Source organism: Mus musculus, chromosome 12 (genome assembly GCF_000001635.26).
Source record: "Mus musculus strain C57BL/6J chromosome 12, GRCm38.p6 C57BL/6J".
In the NCBI taxonomy this organism is placed as follows: domain Eukaryota; kingdom Metazoa; phylum Chordata; class Mammalia; order Rodentia; family Muridae; genus Mus; species Mus musculus.
In genome coordinates, this window is record NC_000078.6 from 118,580,896 (window position 1) to 118,593,050 (window position 12,155).

The window sequence follows — 12,155 nt, forward strand, 5'->3', positions numbered from 1 at the left end:
CCTCATACCTAGCTATAACTGCAGTTCCAGGGACCAACACCTTTACACAAGACAAACATGCAGGCAAAACACCAATGCACATAAAATTTAAAAAAAATCTTAAAAAACATAAATAAAAGTTAAAAGTCAACCATTCTTTTAAAATATTAGTTAACCTGTATAGATTCCTTATAAATATGTGAGTTTATTATTAGCCAGTTTACATATTTGTATTTTTTACTGTTTTAAAAATTAGTTTATGTGTATATGCTGTTCATATACCTACAGGTAATTGCAGAGGCCAGAAGAGGGCATGGTATTCTCTGGAGCTGGAGTTACAGGAGAATGAGATGTTTGATAGACAGGCTGGGAACTGAACCAGGTCCTCTGCAAACGCAGCAAGTGCTCTTAACCATCTCTCCATCTCATTTGTTTTGTAATGAAATGGACTTGATATTTTTTTAAATTGAGGTAAAATTTACAAATAGCAAAATTCATCCTTGTAAGTATATAGTTTTGCAGGATTTGACAAACACAATTATATAACTTGTTATAATCTATAGTTCTTTTATCTTATTGAGCTGTACTGTGCTTTTTAACTTTTTATTGATTTTTTTGTGAATTTTACATTGTGCACTCCAATCCCACTTACCTCCCAGTTCTTTTGTATCTGCCCTCTGCAACCTCCCCCCTAAAATAAAACAAAACAAGATAGAATTAAAAAAAATCTCGTCATGGAAGCTGTAATGTGTCTCAATGTGTACATAGTATATCTTTTTGTCCACACATCTTTACTCCCAAATGTTCATTGCATTGAGTCATTGGTCTGGCTCTAGGTCTCTGACTTCTGCTACACTGTCAGTACTGGATCCTTGTTGGGACTCCTCTCAGATATCCTGTTGTTGCCCTGTGTCATGGAGATCCTGCAGCTTTGGATCTGCAGAATCTTTCACATGCTCCAGCAGATCATAGATGTGGTAGATATGGACTAGGATAACTCAAAGCCATGACCCAGGGACTGGGAGGTAGCTGAGTTTGTCAATGGACTGGGCTAATTCAAACCGTGGGCCAGGGACTGGGAAGTAGCTGAGTTTGTCGCCAGCAGTTTCCTGTGCCAGCGACGCCAGGGTGAGCTCTCCAGTACTGCCCTGACTAGCTCACCCATGCTGCAGTTGGCAAGGAGCAGGGGCAGCAATCCTGCTCTCACATCCTGAGGGCTAACTCACCAGCAACTTTGCCACCAGGGCCTGCTTTCCATGCTTCCCAGGCCAGGTGCAGGGCCCGGTCTCTTGAGTGCAACAATCTACCTTCTGACAAATTCTAGTGATTTTTTTTTCCTGCCTTAGAGTTTTACAGAATGCCATCAAAAGGAACTCTGCACATACAACCTTTCTGATCACCTATAATGAACCCTGATCATCCATTTCATTGTGTGCATTAGCCATTTATTCTTCTTGGTAGATGAGTATTTTCTGTTGTGTGGGAGGACCATTGTTTAATGATCATTTTATGAACCAAAAACCAAAACCAAACCAAACCAAACCAAATCCAAACCAAACCAAACCAAACCAAACCAAACCAAACCAAACCAAACCAAACCAAACCAAACCAAACCAAAAAACACTTAGGTGGGTAAATGGTTGGAGATATTGCTAACAAAGTACTGAACATGGTTTTGAGCTAACCTACCCAAGGAAGTCATATCCAGCGGGATTCTAGAATCTATTCCAGGATTCGTGCTGAACAAGCTCACAAACACTCTCCCCACAAAGTGTGTCAACCCAGAACTTGGCCTTCATCTCCTTGCACACTGGTCCTCAAGGTCTCTTAGAATTCTTTTACTCCTTGCACAAACTTCTGAGAATTCACATTACACATAATTATGCCACCTATTATTTTCTTAGCATTTACATTTCTTATATATTTATTAATAAATGTAAGCATATCTGTAAGATTTTTGACTGTTTTAACTATGTTTAGAAAGAAACTTCTTCCTAGCCAGGCATAACTGTGGACACATACAGTCCTTATATTCAGGAGGCCTAGACAAGAAGATTGTCTGAGTTCAAGACCAGGTGTGAGTCAAAGATGATGGAGGGGAGGACGAGGAGGGGGAGAGAGAAATATTGAGGAAAGAAAGTTCTTGCATACTTTGTGAAGATTCCTACCTGATGCTTGTCTTTCTTCCTTTTCAAGGGTGCTAGAATATGGAGGCATGCCCTTGACATTTAAATGGATGGCCACAGAGAGAGACATTTAGTTCTTTCTTTGGTTTAATATATTTTCAGTTTTTAGATACAATGACAATTTTGCTCTTTCTGACAGCCACATAAATGACAGCAAAGATAAAGTAAATGTCAGTAGCGAGTGTCCTGGGTGACCCGAGAGCTCTCAGAGTCCTACGGCATACCTCGCCTGTTCTTGAGTGACTCCATCAGCAGAGAGTGCTCCCAGGTGACATGAAAGCTCTTAAAGTCTATGGCACACCTTGCGTTTTCATGAGCGACTCCAACAGAAGAAAGGGCAGCAGGAGAAAAGCTCCAATTAATACCGTACACATTAGGCTCAGGCAGTCAGCCCCACGGTCATTCCTCTCAGGAAGCCTTTACCACAGACTTGCATTTGTAAAAAAGCCTCTCAGCTGCGAACCAATTGCATCCAAGCAGACAAAGCAGGTTTTTATTTTTTTGCTACTTTGTTTTATGTTCATGTTCTGTGTATATGGGAGTGGAGCGGTGATGGGATCGTGGAAGACCGCGAAGCCTGTTAGTTTTTTTCATAAGATCATTTTTCCCTTGACATGCAATTTGACGCTTAACAATTTTTCTGAAAGTCAAAAGGAATACCACATTCTCTAATTTTCACAGCACTATAAATAGCCCACACAAAACATAATTGTATAAAAGAGATGACACCTCTTTATGGAAGAATTTCCACTGGAAAGATAAAAGGAGGTCAGAACTCTTATGCGAGGCATGTATTTTCAAGTATTCATAAAAATAGAAATCATAACTGGTACGCAAATTCTTCACGATAGACAGTCCCAGAGAAGATGCCGGAGCCAAAGCCATTTCTACAGGCGCCAACTATAGTGAGAATGGAACTCAGCCAAGAAATGGCTGCTGGGCATTTAACTCATGTGCCAATAAAAGGAAGCAGTGTGTGAGTGCACACACACACACACACACACACACACACACACCCCACATGCTCCAGCTTGGGGAGGTATTTGCCAGAAACATTTTTTTCAGACCTCCGCAATCTGTTTCCTACAGCCAACTGTGAGGTCCTGCGGTGACTCCAGGGCCCAGAGGTGAGATAGTATGGATCAGAGAAAGAGGAGGTCAGGAAACCACCTGCACAGCTGAGCAGGATGCATCTACAGAACCTTTAGGAGTTTGAGACCCCAGTTAACATGCCTATGCATGAGAGAAAGTGGAGTCAGCCCTTTGTGGCCTAAAAATAAGTGCCTGTAACCTGCCAATGTTTTGAATTTGCAACAAGGGGCCAACAGACCACTGATTGGCATTCCCCACGCCAATGTCTGTCCTAGACTCACCCAGCTCTGCGGGGGAAGAGACACAGCGATCTCCAGCGTGCACAGAAGCCAGGCTCCTCCCCCAGATGATGATTGCTTCACTCCCCATCCCTTATCTTCAGGGCTTCTGTGATGAGACCTTGGGTCCCTTAGCTCCTGTAAAGAGAGTACAGCGTGACAGCTTACTTCTTTTCTCCATCCTTAGGAGGATGAGTGTTAGCCTTGCAATGAAAGCTGCGAGTTAAGATTACTTTCCTGGCAGCAAACGTTGCCCTTTTGTTGCTTCCAGGCTCTGTGCATCTCTGTTGATTACTTCCTGCTGCACGCTCCGTTATTACACATAACAAAATGGTGGGAGGGAGGAGGAAGAGAAACGCGGTAGGGTCAGGTTCTCGTTCACCCCATTGCTTGGTTCATTTCTTCCATACTCAGAACTCTCTTTGTCATCAGGGAGAATGGGAACTGGGAAGAAGTGAAAGAGAACTGGGCTTGGGGTAATTTATAACCCCCAGGAACCAGATCATTTAATACCAAAATGGTACTTTCTCAAAATCTCATCATTCATACCAGAAGCATTTCTTATGGAGTGATATTCCTGAGCTTATGAAAACACTCTGAGCAGTTGAACTTGCTTAGTCTGTGATCACGTTGCCTCTCCGAGGCAAGGGTATTATGCCATTATGGTATTAAAACGCATCAGTGACTTGATCATTTGAAATGCTTTAATAAAGGTGAATTGTTAGCTGATTCTGATTATCTAGTGCCAGGTTTATAGGCTTTTAAGACATTTTCCAGTTGTCAGATATTTTCCTATGAGATATTTAAATATTTAGATTCCATTCTTTCTGGGTATTTCAAATATGGGAAACAGATATCTTAATATCAGAAATATTAACAGTATTTCTCTGAGGGCTGCCTTCCCTAACGGTTTTTTAAAGACTCAAATCATATCCCTTGATTATGTATCAAATTTTTTTGTTTGAAGTAGAGTAAGATGTGGAGACCTAGGATTCTGTCAGGTTAAGATGAAATATTGGTAAAAGAAATTGATTATTATGGTCAATTAGAGAGAATAGAATGTGAACTACAAGTCTTACACAAAGATTTTTGTCACAGAGGTAACTGTGAATAAAAATGATTCTGTGGAATAATAAAGTCTGTGTTCAAATGTGTGTTTAACACATGTCCCTTAGTGACTTTCTCATTTGCGTATATGCATGTGCAAGCTGTGTGAACGTTCCCCCTTCCATTCATGATACTTTTGCTGGTGAAGTATTAAGAACTGTGCAGGCAGAAACAACAGTTCTACCTACTAAGCAAATTATATCTTCCCTTTGAGAAGTATTTCCATCTCATCATGCTGAGGGTTTTCTCCCATTTTAGCTATATTGTAAAAAGTATTTCCTTCAGAGGAAGGAAATACCACAGCAAGTAAATAGGAGGCATGTGGACTCAAGACACACATTGTTAGATATCACTGGTAGCAGAAAGCAGTGATTTTTGTTGTCTTTATTCTAGGTCTGGAACTGCTCTTCTTATAACCCCACTCTGACCCCAAGTGCATATATGATCTCCTATGCCAAGGGAAGCATAGAAAAAGTAAAAGACCAGGCCAAGATGTACAGAATCAGTATGAACAACCACCTCCACTACTAAGCCTGCTAATTGGGAATACCTTCAAGCCAGTTGGCTTCAAAGGTTTGTGACAATGTATTCACATGGGAACACCTTAGAATTCTTCCTTTCATACCACAGGCATGATTTGTTCTTTCTTGTAAACAGCCTGAATTCTAGCTGGGGAAGAAAAAGAACACTTCTTGTACTATGGAGACATAGAAACAGCCATGGCTTCAGGGAAGTATCTGCCTGCCCTTTGTTTATAGCTGTCTTGGTAGGGACTATCACAGAGGGCCCAGTATATATAGTACTGGGCCTATTTTGCAATCATATATAAGTAAGAAACACATTCCTGTCCTCGCTAGGATGACTTTGTGAGCTACCATTTTTAGTGAAAAAGATCAACCCACATTTAGAACTTAAAAAGGAAGAAATGCCCCTTTCATTTCATTTCCTTATACCCTGAGAGATCTCTGAAGGTAGCAGAGAGCAGTGATTTTTGTTGTCTTTATTCTAGGTCTGGAAGTGCTCTTCTCTGGGACTTGTATTTAAGCACACGAGGAAGAGAACGAAATGATCAATCAGCAAGGCGTGGAAGCAGGCACCACTAGAGAGGTTACTTTATCCAGCACTATGGAGTCAGGTTTGGGGAAGGCAGACAGAGAAAAATGACAGCATCTGATGTGCTCTAGAGAATGGAGACAATCCCCGTGAGCAATGCGAAAAAGAGGCAGACCTTTATGTTAATGGCATAAATTCTGAACTATGCTCTCATCTCGAGTATCGTGATGCCTAATCATCTGTGAGCTGGGATAGCTCTGCCACTCCAAGCAAAGAGAACTTAAAAACAAGATTCATTTATTTTTTTTTTTATGTGTATGGGTGTTTTGCCTGCATGCATGTCTGTGTTCTATGTGTGTGGAGTACCCACAGTGGCCAAAAGAGGGTGTCAGATGCTCTGGAACTGGAGTTAGAGGTGGTTATGAGACATTTGGGTCCTTTACAAGAGCAACAAGTATTTTTAGTGGCAAAGCCATCTCTCTAGCACCAAAAGGGTACTTTAATAAAGACAAATCCCTTCATATAAGCAACTCAGCTTAAAATAAGCCATCCTGGGAAAGGTGGTTTGCTCATGGTGAGTGGTGCTGTATCATAAAGTGGGTTTAAGCAGATTTCTCCATCTTGTTTTACCCCTAGGAAAAGCAGCAGAAATGGAATCACTAATTTACATAGTACCTTCTGGAATTCTTAACCTTATACTGTGTGTGCTTTGTCTAAATATTCACCCACTAACTCTCTGAAAACTTCCTGAAGCACAGATTAGAACTTACTCCTCATTTTTGCTCTTTAATAATGACTAAATATTATCTACGGGGAAAGGACAAACAGAAAGAAAAGCCACCATGCTAATATAATAATAAATATGGATCAACCACAACTTCTTCCAACATACAGGCAAGTATGGGTTCATTATTGAGTATCGTTATCTTCTCAAGTCTTGTGAGATTTAAAGTTTAAAGAAAGCTGGCTGCTCATATTTCAGTTACAAACACACATCATTCCATGCAGGAGTTTGTGGAATGATCGTTGCTGGGGTCAACTACTGAATCTAAAAATAGTCTGATCTTATTTTAAACCACTTGCTCTTTCTTATTAGTCCTCCATGACTTTCTTTGGGGAACTAAATCAAGCATGTTAATCTTTTTATTTGTGTTTTCAGTTAATTGTTGTCCTCTTAAGATAAACCTCTTCAACTGCTGCTATCAGCTCTAAAGAGTGTTCTTGGCTAAATATAATAGATGTGTTTCTGAAACACTGAATGCAAATTGGATTTTTCTAAACTACCTCACATTTATACTTAGACTATAATTTCAGAAGTGCAGTACAAAAGAATGCACTTCAAAAAATGGTCAAATAATTTCTGATATCTACTTGCAATTATTAAATGGATATGATTTCATCGTTTTAATTTATATAGAACATAACAGAATAGAATCAATAAAGGTATTTAAAAAAATTCACTGTATAGTGGAGGTAACATTTTACCTGAATATTGAACGCGTTGCTTTGGAAACTCTACCTGCATCTGAAACTAAGGGTAGTGAATTAGAATTTATTCTTTCTCTGATTTTCAATTATTTCACCCATAGAGAATAAAATTGGAACACAATTCTCTGCAATTTAAGATTTGCAACTAGATTTGTTTGACAATTTGAAATTATCATTTAAACATGCAGTCCACATCTGACCTTTCCTGGCCTTTGTGAGAGCTTTGATTCCTCCTTTCAATACAAGTCAATGTACTTCAGGATACAAATTCTGTTGAAAACTGAACCAACTGGAAAGATATGATTCTCTTCTGTATGTCAGATTCAAAGCCAGGCATGTACATGTTAGTTGTCTTGTCACCCATTACCAAAGCCAGAAAGACTATTAATAGGTGTATTTACTGTTAAGAAAACAATGGTTTGGGGAGTTTGGGTAATTGGCCTGAGGATACATTATTAATATGACTGGTGTGGTCTGGAGTTAAAAATAGGTATCAGCCAGACACAGGATTCAAATGGGGAAGGGGTAAAACTTCCCTATGCTTCAGGCTTTCTATAAAATAACACTTCTTCCAGATTCACTGTGAAACCAAAAACTTGTTCAACATCTCTCAACACCAATTACAAGCTGATCCCAAGTCTAACCTAATCCACAGCCAATGTTCTTCCCCATCCTCTCCCATTTGGACTGGGGACTTAGGTGAGGAAGCCAAGAGCTTCAAAATAATCTTTGAGACAATGAATGGTTTCCTCAAAACTGGGAGCACAAACTTCAAAGGTGGATTCTACCTCTGAGCATGAGTTCTCCTCCTCTTCCTTAAAAGGGTGATACCAGATGGGGCAGATGCTTTTCTTCTGCTCTGCAAGAGATGTAACTCATTTGCCCAGGGCCCAAGAAATGCATCCCAGCTCTGCTTTACAGGACTCTTCCTTAATAATTCTGTCAGACAGAAACTGAGATAAAGAAGCAAATGGTCACTTGCTCATTTCGAACCCATTTCGTCGTTCTCTGTTCCGTTTATCAGGGATCTTGTCATTGAGACACACATGTAAGCTGGAGCCAGGAAAACCTATAATAGACCCACTTTCAGCCAAGATGGGTTGAAAAGCATCAAAGAAGCTGATGCCCAGAGATTACTGCCGGTGCGCATGCGCCATGGGTTGTTCACCGCTACACATCAAATTAAAACTTAAAAAGGCTCTTTGAGCAACAAAAACGACTTTTTGGTGCTTTCAGTATCTGTCATCAGGAAATAAAATTAGCCACTGATATTCACTCAGTGGAGGCTGCATTTTGTTAGGTTGCAGTAGGGGACAAGGGTATGCAGATTACCCTGTACACACCCACTATGTGTATTTGCTACACCCACTGTGTGTATTTGCTAAGTCTAAAAGTGAAAAGCTATCATTTATTAAACACTATCTTAGTCCCTAACTAATCTTTCTCATTATTTTTTGTTTTAAAAGTGATTGGAAGCTATTAAGTGAAAAAATATTAGTCAACTAACTGAGAGGGAGAGGGGGAGAGGGGGAGAGGGGGAGGGAGAGGAGAAAGGAGAACCTATCCGTTGTTTTTTTAAAGGTTTGAAATACAGGTTCCTTACAGATGGAGAAAGTCCAGCTTCCTGGAAAGGATGCTGAGAGGTCTTAAGGGGTCTCCATTGTCCCCATCTGTCATGATTGTTCGTTCTGACCACATTTGTCTGGGCTTTCTGATGGAAATCAGACCTGGACTGGAGAATAGATGAGTTAAAATTGTCGGTGCCTTCTGCCTCACTCTGAAAATGTTTGTCAGAGATTAAGAGCACACAGCCACCAAGTAGCACACAGTAGATCTTTTGCCACAATCAGGAGGTGGATATAGGAAGAGTGTCAGCACGTAGTCATGAGAATTCCACAGTTGCATTTTATGACCGGAGCTCAAGACTGAAATTTTACTTAAAAGCTGGTGTTCAGGCACTGAGATCTGTGAGTTAAGGTTCTCCCTTAAGCTGCTCTGTCCCCAGTCATCAGTACAGACTCAGTGAGCCATATTAGATTTTAGATACACTATTTGTATATTATTGCTGATATACATAAATCATACATCAAACGCATGCTTTCTTTATGTCTATCATGTACTATGGAGAAAAGAGAGGTCAGATAATGCTGAATAAATAACTCACGAGACTTTAGATATTCCTCTTCCAAGATGTTCAAGAATTCATGATCTCAATTTTTAGTTTACAGGAGTCAATTTTGTCACATTTTCCCGTGAAATGTAGTGTTGAAATATAAAAGCTTTATATGAGTTTCCACAGGTAAGTTACTTGAGAATGGCTGGGGAATCACTCAGCAGAATGCTTGCTTAGCATGCATGAGCAAGCGTGGTTCTATCTATTCCTAACACTGCATAAGCTTAGCCTAGAGGCTCCCAGGGTTGAGAGGGAGTGGTGGATGTAGGAAGATCAGTAGAGCAAGATGGATCTCAGCTGCACCAGAATTTGAGGTCAGGATAGGATATATGAGATATTGTCGCAATAAAACAAACAAAACACAGCTTCAGGATCCCCATTCTTGTTCTCCCTTCTTGTTCTCTCCACCACTGGTACCTTGGTTACAGATTTTACAGGTTCTATAATCTCTTCCTACTGCCTCTCTTTAATCCCTGCCTCTTCACCAGTCAGAGGATCATTTTAATTTTATAAACTAAGAAAAATCTTGCAAGTAAAGATAAAACATTATCAGACCCAAGGTCTATATAAATAACTCAATGAACTTCTCTATAAATGGGATTAGCATTTGGAAGGTGAAGCTTCACATTAAAATTTACACTTCCAGTATAGAATATATTGTACATATTTATCCACTATCAAAACCAAAAGGAAAAAGAAAAGAAAAAGAAAAATCCACAACAGAATTAGAACTAGGTTAATAATTAGCTTTATAAACACCCAAATTTCACACATAAATCTCTTGGGTTCAGCTTTTTTTTACATCAGGTTGATCTGGGATTTATCACACAGAGCTTCCCTGGATAGAAATCTAGCCAATAATATATGCAAACAAGGGTATGGGAGGGTACAGAATAACACAAAGAAAAGAGAACAAGAAAGGCTTAAAAAGTGTTAAATTTCAAACCTAGTACAAGCAACTGAGGTGCCTATTTAACATATCAAAGCACACCTGGCCTCCAGGTTCTCCCAATACTCATATTCCCTGCCCATTACAGGGAGTTGTTGGCATACCCCACATCCTACCCTGAACTTTTCAGTCCAGGGGCTGGGTTGCCCTTCTCTCAGAGGATCTTTTCTATATAATCCAGACATTTTGGTTATGTGCTCTTTACTACCCTCTCAGTGTTCTCTCTCTCTCTCTCTCTCTCTCTCTCTCTCTCTCTCTCTCTCTCTCTCTCTCCCTCTCTCTCTCTCTCTCTCTCTCTCTCTCTCCTCTTTCTGCTCCCTCTCTGCCTCTGTGTCTGCAAGCCAACTTCTCTAGCCTGAGACTGGTGAACTCCCAAATACACCTGCTTTTATACTTTTAATTCAGCTTGAGTTGGTTTATTATGTAGTCAGAGAAACCTACTAATAAGTAGAGGAGAAACCTTTTGAAACAAAGGTAGGGCTGCAAGATGATTTTGAAACATGTTTGCCATCTCCTAAAACAGGCAGTACAGAACCACTTTTAGTTAAGGTTACAGATGGGGCATAGCCGAATATTTAAAAAACAGAAATTTAATCTCATAAAAGGAGTGAACCTAGTTTATCTTTACTACAAGATGGCTTTTAAGCCTAAGATGGAGGCAGGCTGTTCCATTAGTTGCTTACACTTCTAAGCAACCTAAAGTGACTTGGGTCTTGGTTCTGATTAAAGGATCCTTTCCAATTTTCTCAGTATTGAGCAAAAATGGGGGCTTTGACAGGTTTGTGTTTTTTCCCTAATTTTTAATTTTTTAAAGATTTATTTATTTATTTATTTAATATATGTGAGTACATTGTCACTCTCTCCAGACACACCAGAAGAGGGAATCAATCAAATCACATTGCAGATGGTTATGAGTCACCATGCAGTTGCTGGGAATTGAACTCAGGACTTCTGCAAGAGCAGTCAGTGCTCTTAACTGTTGAGTCATCTCTCCAACCCAATTCTTAATATTTTAAAGGCATTTGTTCATTTCCTGTCAGGAGAAATAAAGAATAAGAATGTAGAGGTGTAGAGGCAGAAGCAGTACTCAGCAATCCATGTGTGCTGTTTTTTACAACTTCAGCAGTGAACAGACACACTGTATTTTTAAACTCACAGGCACAAATTCATAGGTGTTGACAAGATTTGTATATTGCTTAACTTTGTTAGAAACCATGGCTCCTTGTGCCTCTCCCTCTTCTGTCTCTCTCAAGATTGATTGTGCATGTATAGATGTCTTGCTTGCATGTGTGTCTGTGTACCACTTGCATGCCTGGCTCCCACAGAGGCCGGGAGAGGTCCTTGGATCCCTGCAGCTAGAGTTACAGGTTCTTGACAGGGGCACTGGGAATGAAACCTGGGTCTTGGAGAGAGCACTTAGTGCCTTAACTACTGAGCTCTCTCCCAGTTCCCTTGATGGTACTGAGTTCCATCAGTCTCTAGTGGATTGTCTTCAGGTTGGAGGGAAATGAGGAAAGCTTAATGAGATAACTCAGGGGAGGAAAGTGTAATGGAGACCCACTGAGTCCCTTAAAGAGCACTGAGGATTCCAGAGCTGGCTGTGGAGAGAAAATATTGCCAAGTACTGACATGTAACTAAACTCTCAGGACTTCAGACTTGAAGACTCTCATTCTCTTGGGAAATCTCTCTCATGGTTACTGCTTTTCATCCAGAGGATGCCTTCCAGAGATTTCCCTTTTTAAAGTCCTAGGGAAAGGTTTACATCCTAGCCTCCATCTTTGCTCTTTTTGTAAAGACAAGGCATGGACCCTCACATCTGCAAGAACCATAGTTTCTGAATTCTTATTCA